General features: G+C 43.8%; 3 non-coding genes across 3 annotated transcripts; all 3 read right to left on the reverse strand.

Moving 5' to 3' along the window:
• Positions 1 to 241: 241 nt before the first annotated feature.
• On the reverse strand, positions 242 to 315 carry trnat-ugu (transfer RNA threonine (anticodon UGU)). Its single transcript has one exon. It is a non-coding gene; the product is annotated as a tRNA-Thr (tRNA).
• Positions 316 to 5,831: 5,516 nt separating this feature from the next.
• On the reverse strand, positions 5,832 to 5,904 carry trnav-aac (transfer RNA valine (anticodon AAC)). The gene has a single exon. It is a non-coding gene; the product is annotated as a tRNA-Val (tRNA).
• Positions 5,905 to 6,302: 398 nt separating this feature from the next.
• Positions 6,303 to 6,375, reverse strand: trnav-aac (transfer RNA valine (anticodon AAC)). Its single transcript has one exon. It is a non-coding gene; the product is annotated as a tRNA-Val (tRNA).
• Between the last annotated feature and the right edge of the window lie 5,406 nt (positions 6,376 to 11,781).

Genomic DNA, 11,781 nt, shown 5'->3' on the forward strand with positions numbered 1-11,781 from the left:
CCGGGTTTGAACCTCAAATTGTGAATTATACCCTGACCTCAACGAGCCCAGAAACAAGAACGTGTCTTTAAGTTAACCCGTTGCTGACACATTCTATGAGAGGTCTGACTGTGCAATGAAAGGGCGTGTTAGAAGAGTCAATCTGATATCCGTTTCCTCCTCAAATCTGAACAAATACCAATTCCAAAGTGCCATTTTGTCGCTTAATTCCACAAATTAGGTAAAAATAAGTAGTTACGCAAGGCACTGCTGGGAGCTGAACCCAGGCTCTTCTGTTTACAAGACAGATGCTTTAACCAACTAAGCCACAGCGCCCATTCATGATAGCTAAGTCCCACCTCCTCTCACTAATATCTATCAGCGATACGTCACTGTTTGGGGTTCAGACCGTTTCATCTTTGTCTGTTCAGCTTGTTCGTTCACCTGTTCATCCCGATGCTGCCTGGAGATCTCGTTGTGTTTATCTTTGTGTGTCCATCAATGCGTTGATATGGGGATGATTATGTGTACTTATGTTTGTTACATTAAGTAAATTACCGGTTTGGACAATTCTCTCACTGAAAGTGAAGAAATATTGAGACGAACTTTACAGCAAAGTATTGTTTATTTTGGTGCTGAAAATTAAAAACCGGAAGAGGCCCAAACAGGGAAAAGGAGAAAAACCTGTGAGGGAAAATGAGGACAACAGTCAAGATTTTTACCAGTATATTAAGTGAAAGAATGGAGGCTTAGAGTAATGTGGGCCGCTTAAAGACAGATGGAGGTGATATTGTAATTGAAAATCATGAAATGTAGAGTTGCTAAATATTTACTTTGCTTCGTTCTTCACAGAAATAAATGAGGCTGACATATCAGAGATATGTGGAAAACTGTAAATAAATCAAGGGGATTCAGTATAAGTAAAATAATGGCAATGGAGAAAATAATTAGATGAAAGATAGACAAATCTCCAGGACCTGATGGTGACCATCCCAGGGGACTGAGAGGACTAGGTGAGGAAATTGTACATGCTTTAGTCATGATCGTTCAAACTCTCTTGGTTCAGGAATTGTTCCTTTGATGGAAACAATTTCAATGTCACTCCATTATTTGGGATGGGTAGCAGAGATGATGCTGGAAATTATAGACCCATTAGTCTGACATCCGTTGTGGGGAAGTTGCCAGTATCCGTTATTAGGGAAAGAAAGATTGAGCACTTGGATAAACATGAATTGATCAGAGAGAGCCAGCATGGATATTTTGTAAGTCAAGTCTAACAAAACTAGTTGAACTTTATGAAGATGTAACTAACGTGGTATATAATGGAGTGTCCATGGTTGTTATATGATATTGACTTCCAGAGGTATTCGATAAGGTACCATATAAGAGACTGTTAACGACAATGACAGTGCGTAGAATTTATGGCAACCTAATGAAATGGGTAGGGAGTTGGTTAGAAGGTGGGAGACAGAGACCCGGCATATAAATGACGTAGACCAAGGAATAGAGAGCCGTATATCCACGTGTGTCGCTGACACCAAGATAGGTGTCACGGTGGGTCATGTAGATGGAAGCATAAAGTTGCCAAGGCAAATTGATAAATTAAGTGAGTTGGCAAAACTGTGGCAGATGGAGCTTACATAGAATTACATAGAATGTACATCACGGAAACAGGCAATTCGGCCCAGCTAGACAATGCCGGTGTTTATGCTGCAAACAAGCCTCCGCCATCCCCATTTAATCTAGCCCGATGAGCAAACCATTATATTCCTTTCTCCTCCATTTCTTTTTCTAGATTCGCTGTAAACGAATCCATGCTATTCGCCTAAACTACTCCTTGTGGGAGCGAATTGCACATTCTAACTTCTCTCTGGGTAAATGTGTTCCTCTTGAATGCAATGTTGAATTAAATAGTGACTACCTTATATTCATTGCCTCAATGATTTGGAGTTCCCACCTCCACAAATGCAAACACCTTATCTACGTCGAACCTATCAAACCCTTGGATAATCTTAAAGTCCGATATCAGATCACCCCTCAGCCTTCTCTTTTCTATGCAGAAGAGCCCCAGTCTGTTCAAACTTTCAATATGGAAAAGTGTGAGTTCATCTACTTTGGACTGAAGCAAGATAGATCAGAGTATTTTCTAAATGGTGAGAAGCTAGGAACTGTGGAGGAGCAGAGAGATTTAGGGGTCCAAGGACATAAATCGCTAAATCCAGTGGAATGGTAGAAAAATTGATTTAAATGTCTCATGGGATGTTGGCCTTTATCTCAAGGAAGCTGGTATTCAAAGGGGGGAAGTATGTTACAGATAGAAATCCTTGCTGAGACCCCATTTAAAGTACTGCATTCAGCTCTGGGCACCACACATCAGGAAGGAAATATTGGCCTTGGAGTGGTGCAGCGCCGAATGACCAGAATGATACCGGGGCTAAAATGGTTAAATTATGAAGACAGGTTATGCGGACGTCGGTCCTCATTTTTCTCTTCAGGATCCGGCCCCATCCGTTTACTGTTGACGGGAGCGCATCTGATACTAAGTCAGTCAGAATCGGATGCAAATCACATCACGGGCACAGCGGGTCTGGGACTGGCGACTGGTTTTACATTGAGTCTTTTTTATGGGATAGGCTGTACATTGTTTGTATAATAATAATACGTTTGATACAATGAAGGTTTTTTCAGTTATTTCCCATTTCCACTCTCACCAGTTTTATACAGTAACAGGTAACAATCTTTAAGGGATGTGATGTACAGTGTTGGTGGAATCAGTGTAATTTAACTTGATATATTTTAGAATCTCTTGTCTATCCCAGGCTCTTACCTCAGGTTTAGACCCTCACCTAGTTTAAAATCAGCCACTCACTGATATAAATAAATCAGTAACAACCCCGAAACCTCAGCGGGTATATTTGTTCCGATACTAAGTGACGGTCCCAATTTCCACTGAAATTCTCGATGAGCAAATACCAGAGGCTGTTTTGGGTTTGACAAACTGTGAAACAGATTGTTTTAAAAGCCGGAAAGAGGGAAAAACTCGTGGTTGATATTAAGTGTTATACATTAACTCTTTCTGTTTCCGATTTACAATTTCTCTTTGTGTGTGACTGACAGGAGCGGCTATAACGGAGCCCAGTGACTGGGTAACGAGCTGCACTGAATCATTGTCCTGTGTTACAGACCGGCTCGTTAGACCTGTTCATTCCGTCTCATCTCATTCTCAGCAAACAGGAAATTACTGAAGTTAAGGCTGGTGAATAACAGCTCGAAATATCAATCCTCTCCACCAGTGGGGACAGAGTCTTCCGAAAAACAGGGATTTTCACTCGTGCAAATTTCATCCACATTTTCTGCTCTTCATTTCTCTGATCTGTTTGATGCGGCTTTGCCTACAATTCACGACTTACATGAAAACCTCAATTTTACAGTCGATTTTCGGGTCAAGAGTTCTGGTGAGATTTCAAATAATTGAAATCCACCCTTATTAACGCCAATATCGTCACCTGCACGTTTGACAAATGCAAAGCGGCTTCACTCACGGTTTTGTGCACAACTCATTCAAAGATACTGTCGGTAATTGGAGGGTCTTTGAAGTGATGACACGAACATAACAGTTCGCGCTGCCATTTTCCTCAAGACACTTCAGATTCATGGGGAATGATTTCGGTCTGGCGGTTAAATCCGTTCCCTCTTCACAAATCCCCCTTTGAACCTGTATCCTTTAGTATTTTTGAGAACCGATACCAAATCGGTTTGCCCTGTACTGTACATTACTTTTTAAAAATATTACAGATAAGCAGAGCACTTGAGCTGTCACAGCTGTGACTTTGACTTTTCTCCCTCTGCTCTTGATCTCCCCGGTAACTGCCACTAACCACAATCTTCTGTCACAATTCTCCATCAGAAAGTTCCGAGCCTCGGTTTTTAAATGAAATAACGCCCATCTCTTCAATCAACGACATCCCAGGGAGAGATTCTCAGTTTCATTTCACACTTTATCCAAATCCTCTTTAAAGCACCATCAAAAGTTGTCCTTTAGTTAATAATAAGATCAATAAAAGTTCTTATCTTCTGGGGTTTTGTTTCAGATTCCAGGGCTTTTAAAGTTCACTGCGGATATTTATCGAAGCGCATCTTGATTGGACGCTTCTTGGAGAAATCGGAGAAAGATCACAAAGCGATAATTCAGAGACGGAAAATGAAGCTGTTTGACGGGAGCACTGATCGAACCGATTGTGCGCTGCTCTTGTGGCGCAAGCGCTCAGCGTACGGTACTTTTATGAACTCCAGAAATGCCCAGGTTGTGAGTTTGAGCCTCATCTGGAACAATCGAACATTTTGAGTTCAAGGTACAACTGGTATGTTCCATAACGCATCTACTTCTTAATGTTCCCATGTGAGCACTTGGGTTCCTCTGGCCTCCCGTCTTGCAATAGTAGGTGTGAATTTATTTGTTTATAGGGGGAGAGGGAGCGATTAGCGGCAGCTGATATGGCAAAGGGGCCGGTACGAGAACTTTCAATCCAAAGAACTAAACATACAGTTCTTCTTTTCGTTCAGCGGATATTCATCAGTTGGAAGTTTCGTGTGGGGAAAATCTGGAAGGGAAATATTCTCCCTGGTGTCACTGTGTAACGGGTGAAATTATTCAGCTCACAGATGTTAATACGCTGAAAGGTCGAGAGGCCTTTTCCAGCTCCCGTGTGGGACAATTTAGCTTTTGAGCCACTATGTAAAGTGTTATTTTAATTGCTGCTAACGAATGACAAGACATTGTTAAATAATAGCTACATCATGAAATAAATTTATAACAGAAATAGATAGTTTCCGAGAAGTAAAGGGAATTCGGGGTTACGGGGAGCGGGCAGGAAATTGGACACGAATTTAGATTTGAGGTTAGGATCAGATCAGCCATGATCTTATTGAATGGCGGAGCAGGCTCGAGGGGCCGATTGGCCTACTCCTGCTCCTATTTCTTATGTTCTTATGTTCTTATTTGGCACAAACACGAGAATTGTAAACTCACGAGTTCACTGTCCATGTTTCTTACATCATGTTCAACAGAAACAAGGATTCTCCTCAACACGTTGCTGACAATTTTATAACATGGATCCTCACCCAATTTCGACATCGACGATGGATAATTCAGAGTCCTACATTGAATATGTACGATAGGAACTTAACAAATTGGGAGCCTGCGTTGCTCAGTCGGTAGAGCAACAAACTTTTAAAACGGGTAGTGATCTGAGGTTCCAGTGTTCTGGTTGTAAATTTTGAAACAGCTGGCAAGTTCTGTCTTCGCAGCGGAGCAACAACGACGGGACAGACGATGCCTGCGATGTGTTGTCAAAGCTTATGTGTTATCTTGTTTCCCAGGGATGGGTAGTAATGCGCGACCTGAAGCGGCAATTGCAGCTTCCCGCCAGCAACGTGTGATCGGACAGGCGGCCTGAATGTTGTTGCTCTCGTGGCTTCACTCAATGCGGGAGCTGGGGAACATCAAACATCGAAAAACTGATCTGTTTGTTGCCGCGGCTGCAATGCTGTTTATAACTGCATTTATAAACCGAGGCAGCGCTGCAGGATCCTTTAATGACCTCTCACAAATCAACTGAATACAATCGCAATGTGCAGCTTTGAAAGGGGCTTCCTGCACAGTCGGGGCATGAAACGTGAATGAGGGCGAGACACTGTCTGTATATGTGTAGTGATTGAATGTGTATTGAACTATACAGAGAATGGAAAATATATCGGTTCAGTTAGGTGTGGTATTTTATTCACATTTAACCACAGACCGAATTCTTGCTTTTTTCAGACGGATTGATTTTTAGTGGGTAACTTTTTCAAAATGTTTCTGTCCGGTTTTGAACCGGAGACCTTTCGCGTGTTAGGCGAACGTGATAACCACTACACTACAGAAACTCTGCTGTACACGTTGCTATAGGAAACCCTCAGAAGATAGCTGCCGACTGCAAATGCTCTCATGTGGGAGATGGGTCCCTTTCCCGTTCAGGGAATTAACTTCTACAAAATAGTTTACTGTATTAATTTCGCAATAAAGTCAACTAATAACTTTCTGTTTCAAGCTGACGGAAATCCTAACTTTTTTTATTTATTCACCAGGCCGAATACAGAAAGTTCAGAGGGGAACTGAAAGTGGAAATAAGAGGGGCAAAGAGAGGGTATGAGAATAGACTGGCGGCCAACATAAAAGGCAATCCAAAAGTCTGCCACAGGCATGTAAATATTAAACTGGTAGTAAGAACCCGACTCTGATTCGGGACCACAAAGGAGATCGATTCATGGAGGCAGCACAAAAATGTTCCTGCCCGATTTTGAACCGGGGACCTTTCGCGTGTTAGACGAATGTGATAACCACTACACTACAGAAACTCTGCTGCTCGCATTGTTATAGGAAACCCTCAGAAGATCGTTGCCGTCTGCACAGGCTCTCAGTGTGGGAGACGGGTCCCTTTCCCGTTCAGGGAATTAACTTCTACAAAATAGTTTACTGTATTAATTTCTCAATTCCCATTAAACTCTGAAAAAAGAAGAATAGTTGTTCAAATCGCCATTAATCAACTAATAACTTTCTGTTTCAGGCTGACGGAAATCCTAACTATTTTTTATTCATTCACCAGCAGAATATCGAAAGTTGAGAGGGGAACTGAAAGGAGAAATAAGAGGGGCAAAGAGAGGGTTTGAGAATAGACTGGCGGCCAACATTGAAGGGAATTCAAAAGTCTTCCACACGCATGTAAACATTAAACGAGCAATAAGAACCCGACTCTGATTCGCGACCATGAAGGAAATCGTTTCATGGAGGCAGAGGGGGTGGCCCAAAAATGTTTCGTTCCGGTTTCGAACCAGGAACTTTTCGCGTGTTAAGTGAACGTGATAACCACCACACTACAGAAACTCTGCTGCGTCGTTGGTTTTAGGAAACCCTCAGAAGATAGCTGCCGTCTGCAAATGCTCTCAGTGTGGGAGACGGGTCCCTTTCCCGTTCAGGGAATTAACTTCTACAAAATAGTTAACTGTATTAATTTCGCAATACTCATTAAACTCTGAAAAAAGATGAATAGTTGTTCAAATCGCCATTAATCAACGAATAACTTTCTGTTTCAGGCTGACGGAAATCCTAACTTTTTTTTTCTTCATTCACCAGGCAGAACAAAGAAATTTGAGAGGGGAACTGAAAGGGGAAATAAGAGGGGCAAAGACAGGGTATGAGAATAGACTGGCGGCCAACATAAAATGCAATCCCAAAGCCTTCAACAGGCATGTAAACATTAAACGTCTGTTTTTGGTAAAATTTTTGAATCTATTATTAAGGAGACAGTAGTAGAACATTTGGATCAACATAATTTAATAGGACAAAGTCAGCATGGCTTTACGAAGGGGAAGTCATGTCTGACAAATTTGCTTGAGTTCTTTGAGGACATAAGGTACAGGGTGGATAAAGGGGAACCAGTGGACGTGGTGTATTTGGACTTCCAGAAGGCATTCGACAAGGTGCCACATAAAAGATTATTGCTCAAGATAAAGAATCACTGGATTGGGGGTAATATTCTGGCATGGGTGGAGGATTGGTTATCGAACAGGAAGCAGAGAGTTGGGATAAATGGTTCGTTCTCGGACGAACAACCAGTGGCCAGTCGTGTTCCGCAGTGTTCGGTGCTGGGTCCCAACTCTTTACAATCTATATTAACGATTTGGAGGAGGGGACCGATTGTAACATATCAAAGTCTGCAGATGATACAAAGATGGGAGGGAAAGTCGGGAGTGAGGAGGACATAAAAACCTACAAGGGGATACAGATAGGCTGGGCGAGGAGGCGGAGATTTGGCAGATGCAATACAATATTGGAAAATGTGAGGTTATACACTTTGGCAGGAAAAACCAGAGAGCAAGTTATTATCTTGATGGCAAGAGACTGGACAGTACTGCAGTACAAAGGGATCTGGGGGTCCGAGAGCAAGAAAATCAAAAAGTTGGTATGCAGGTGCAGCAGGTGATCAAGAAGGCCAACGGAATGTTGGCGTTTGTTGCGAGAGGGATAGAATATAAAAACAGGGAGGTATTGCTGCAGTTATATAAGGTATTGGTGAGACCGCACCTGGAATACTGCATACAGTTTTGGTCTCCATACTTAAGAAAAGACATACTTGCTCTCGAGGCAGTACAAAGAAGGTTCACTCGGTTAATCCCGGGGATGAGGGGGTGGACATATGAGGAGAGGTTGAGGAGATTGGGACTCTACTCATTGGAGTTCAGAAGAATGAGAGGCGATCTCATTGAAACATATAAGATTGCGAAGGGGCTTGATCGGGTGGATACGGTAAGGATGTTCCCAAGGATGGGTGAAACTAGAACTAGGGGGCATAATCTTAGAATAAGGGGCTGCTCCTTCAAAACTGAGATGAGGGGAAACTTCTTCACTCAGAGGGTAGTAGGTCTGTGGAATTTGCTGCCCCAGGAAGCTTTGGAAGCGACATCATTGAATAAATTCAAAGCAGAAATAGACAGTTTCCTAGAAGTAAAGGGAATTAGGGGTTACGGGGAGCGGGCAAGAAATTGGACATGAATTCAGATTTGAGGTTAGGATTAGATCAGCCGTGATCTTATTAAATGGCGGAGCAGGCTCGAAGGGCCGATTGGCCTACTCCTGCTCCCATTTCTTATGTTCTTATGTGAACGGGTAGTAAGAACAGCACTCTGATTCGGGAGCACAAATGAGATCGACTCAAGGAGGCAGAGGGGGTGGCCCAAAAATGTTGCTGCATGGTTTTGAACGGGGGACTTTTTGCGTGTTCGGTGAACGTGATAACCACTGCACTACAGAAACTCTGTCGCATACGTTGTTTTTGGAAACCCTCAGAAGATAGCTGCCGTCTGCACAGGCTCTCAGTGTGGGAGACGGGTCCCTTTCCCGTTCAGGGAATTAACTTCGACAAAATAGTTTACTGTATTAATTTCGCAATGCTGATTAAACTCTGCAAAAAGACGAATAGTTGTTCAAATCGCCATTAATCAACCAATAACTTTCTGTTTCAGGCTGACGGAAATCCTAACTTTTTTTTTATTCATTCACCAGGCAGAATACAGAAAGTTGAGAGGAGAACTGAAAGGGGAAATACGAGGGGCAAAGAGAATACTTTGCATCTGTCTTTACCAAGAGTGAAGTTGCTGCCAGAGTCTCAGCATAGGAAGATATAGTTGAGATACTGAATGGGTTAAACATTGATAAAGAACGGGTACTTGAAAGGCCAGCTGCACTTGAAGTCGATCAGTCAACCGATCCGGATGGGATGCATCCTCGGTTGCTGAGGGAAGTAAGAGGGGAAATTGTGGAGGTACTGGCCATAATCTTCCAAACATCCAAAGATACCGGGGTGGTGCAGAGGACTGGAGAATTGCAAATGTTACACCCTTCTTCAAAAAAGAGTGCAAGGGTGAACCCAGCAACAAGAGGCCAGTCAGGTAAACTCAGTGGTGGGGAAACGTTCAGAAACTATAATCCGGGACAGAATTAACAGTCACTTGGACGAGTGTGGATTGATTAGGAAAAGCCAGCACGTCTTTGTTAAAGGCCAATCGTGTTTAACTGACCTGATGGAATATTTTGATGAGTTAACACAGAGGGTAGATGAAAGCAATGCAGTTGATGCAGTGTATATGGACTTTCAAAAGGCGTTTGATAAAGTGCCGCACTTTAGACTTATCAGTAAGTTTGTGGCCCATGGATTAAAGGGGGCAGTAGAAACATGGATACAGAATTAGCTCAGGGACAGGAAACAGACAGTAGTGGAGAGCGGATGTTTTGTGGAATGGAGGGAGTTGTACAGTGGTGTTCCCCAGGGGTCAATGCTGGGACCACTGCTTTTCTTGATATATATTAATGATTTGGACTTGGGTGTACAGGGCACAACTTCAAAATTTGCAGATGACACAAAATTTGGAAGGGTAGTAAACAGTGTGGAGGAGAGTAATACTCTGCAAGAGGTTATAGACAGGCTGGTGGCATAGCGGACAAGAGGCAGATTAAATTTAACGCAGAAAAATGCGTACTGATCCATTTCGTGTCGGAAGAACGAGTAGAGGCAATATAAACTAGAGGGCATAACTCGAAAAGAGGTACAGGAACAGATAGATATGGGGGTTTATGTGCACAGCTGGTTGAAGGTGGCAGAGCAGGTTGAGAAAGCAATTAAAAAGCATCCGGGATTCTGGGCTTTATAAATGGAGGCATAAAGTACAAAAGTATGGAAGACATTATGAAACTTAATAAAACACTGGTTCGGCCACAACCGGAGTATTGTGTCCAGTTCTGGGCACCGCACTTTAGTAAAGATGTGAAGGCCTTAGAGAGGGTGCAGAAGAGATTTACAAAAATTATTAAAGGGATGACCTACTTTAGTTACGTGGATAGACTGGAGAAGCTGGGATTGTTCTCCTTGGAACAGAGACGGTTGCGAGGAGAATTTATAGAGGTATTCAAGATCATGATGGGTCCAGACAGAATAGATGGGGAGAAACTTTTCCCATTGGCTGAAGTGTCAAGAACCAGCGGATATCGATTTCAGGTGATTGGCAAAAGAGCCAAAGGTGACATGAGGAAAAACTTTTTCAAACAGCGAATGGTTCAAACCTGGAATGCACTGCCCGAGGGGGTGGTGGAGGCAGGTTCAACCTCGGGCTTCAAATAAGTGGGGCAAAGAGAATAATTACTTCAAAGGAAAATAATTTCCGGGCGACGGCGATCGGATGGGAAAGTGGGACCAGCTGGATTGCTGTTGCATTGAGACGAATGGTCTCCTTCCGTGCTGCAACCTTTCACCGAAATCTATGATTTCATCGGATGGAGGTGTCGCTGACAATGCCAGCATTTATTGCCCATCCTTAATTGCCCTTGAGAAGGTGGTGGTGAGCCACCTTCCTGAACCGCTGAAGTCCGTGTGCTGAAGGTTCTCCAACAGTGCTGTTTGATAGGGAGTTCCAGGATTGCGACCAAGTGATGATGAAGGAACGGCGATATATTTCCAAGTGAGGATGATGTGTGACTTGGAGGGGAATGTTCAGGTTGTGTTGTTCCCATGTGCCTGCTGCTCTTGTCCTTCTACGTGGTAGAGGTCGCGGGTTTGGGTGGTGCTGTCGAAGAAGCCTTATCGAATAGCACTGCTACATTGCATCTTATAGATGGTACACACTGCAGCCACGGTGCGCTGGTCGTGGAGGGAGTGAATGTTTAAGGTAGTGAATGGAGTGCCATTCAAGCGGGCTGCTTTGTCCTGGATGGTGTCGAGCTTCTTGAGTGTTGTTGGAGCTGCACTCATCCAGGCAAGTGGAGAGTATTCCATCACACTCCTGACTTGCGCCTTGTAGATGGTGAATGGCGGGAGAGAGCGAGACCAGATCGGGGATAAAAACAGTGAGGAGAGAGCAGGAGTTCAGTCGGTGAGCGGCGGGAGAGAGCGAGACCAGATCGGGGATAAAAACAGTGAGGAGAGAGCAGGAGTTCAGTCGGTGAGCGGCGGGAGAGAGCGAGACCAGAGCGGGGATGTAAACAGCGTGGAGAGAGCGGGAGTTCAGTCGGTGAGCGGCGGGAGAGAGCGAGACCAGAGCGGGGATATAAACAGCGCGGAGAGAGCGAGAGTTCAGTCGGTGAGCGGCGGGAGAGAGCGAGACCAGAGCGGGGATAAAAACAGCGCGGAGAGAGCGAGAGTTCAGTCGGTGAGCGGCGGGAGAGAGCGAGACCAGAGCGGGGATATAAACAGTGCGGAGAGAGCGAGAGTTCAG

Source organism: Heptranchias perlo, chromosome 20 (assembly GCF_035084215.1).
Source record: "Heptranchias perlo isolate sHepPer1 chromosome 20, sHepPer1.hap1, whole genome shotgun sequence".
Classification (NCBI taxonomy): domain Eukaryota; kingdom Metazoa; phylum Chordata; class Chondrichthyes; order Hexanchiformes; family Hexanchidae; genus Heptranchias; species Heptranchias perlo.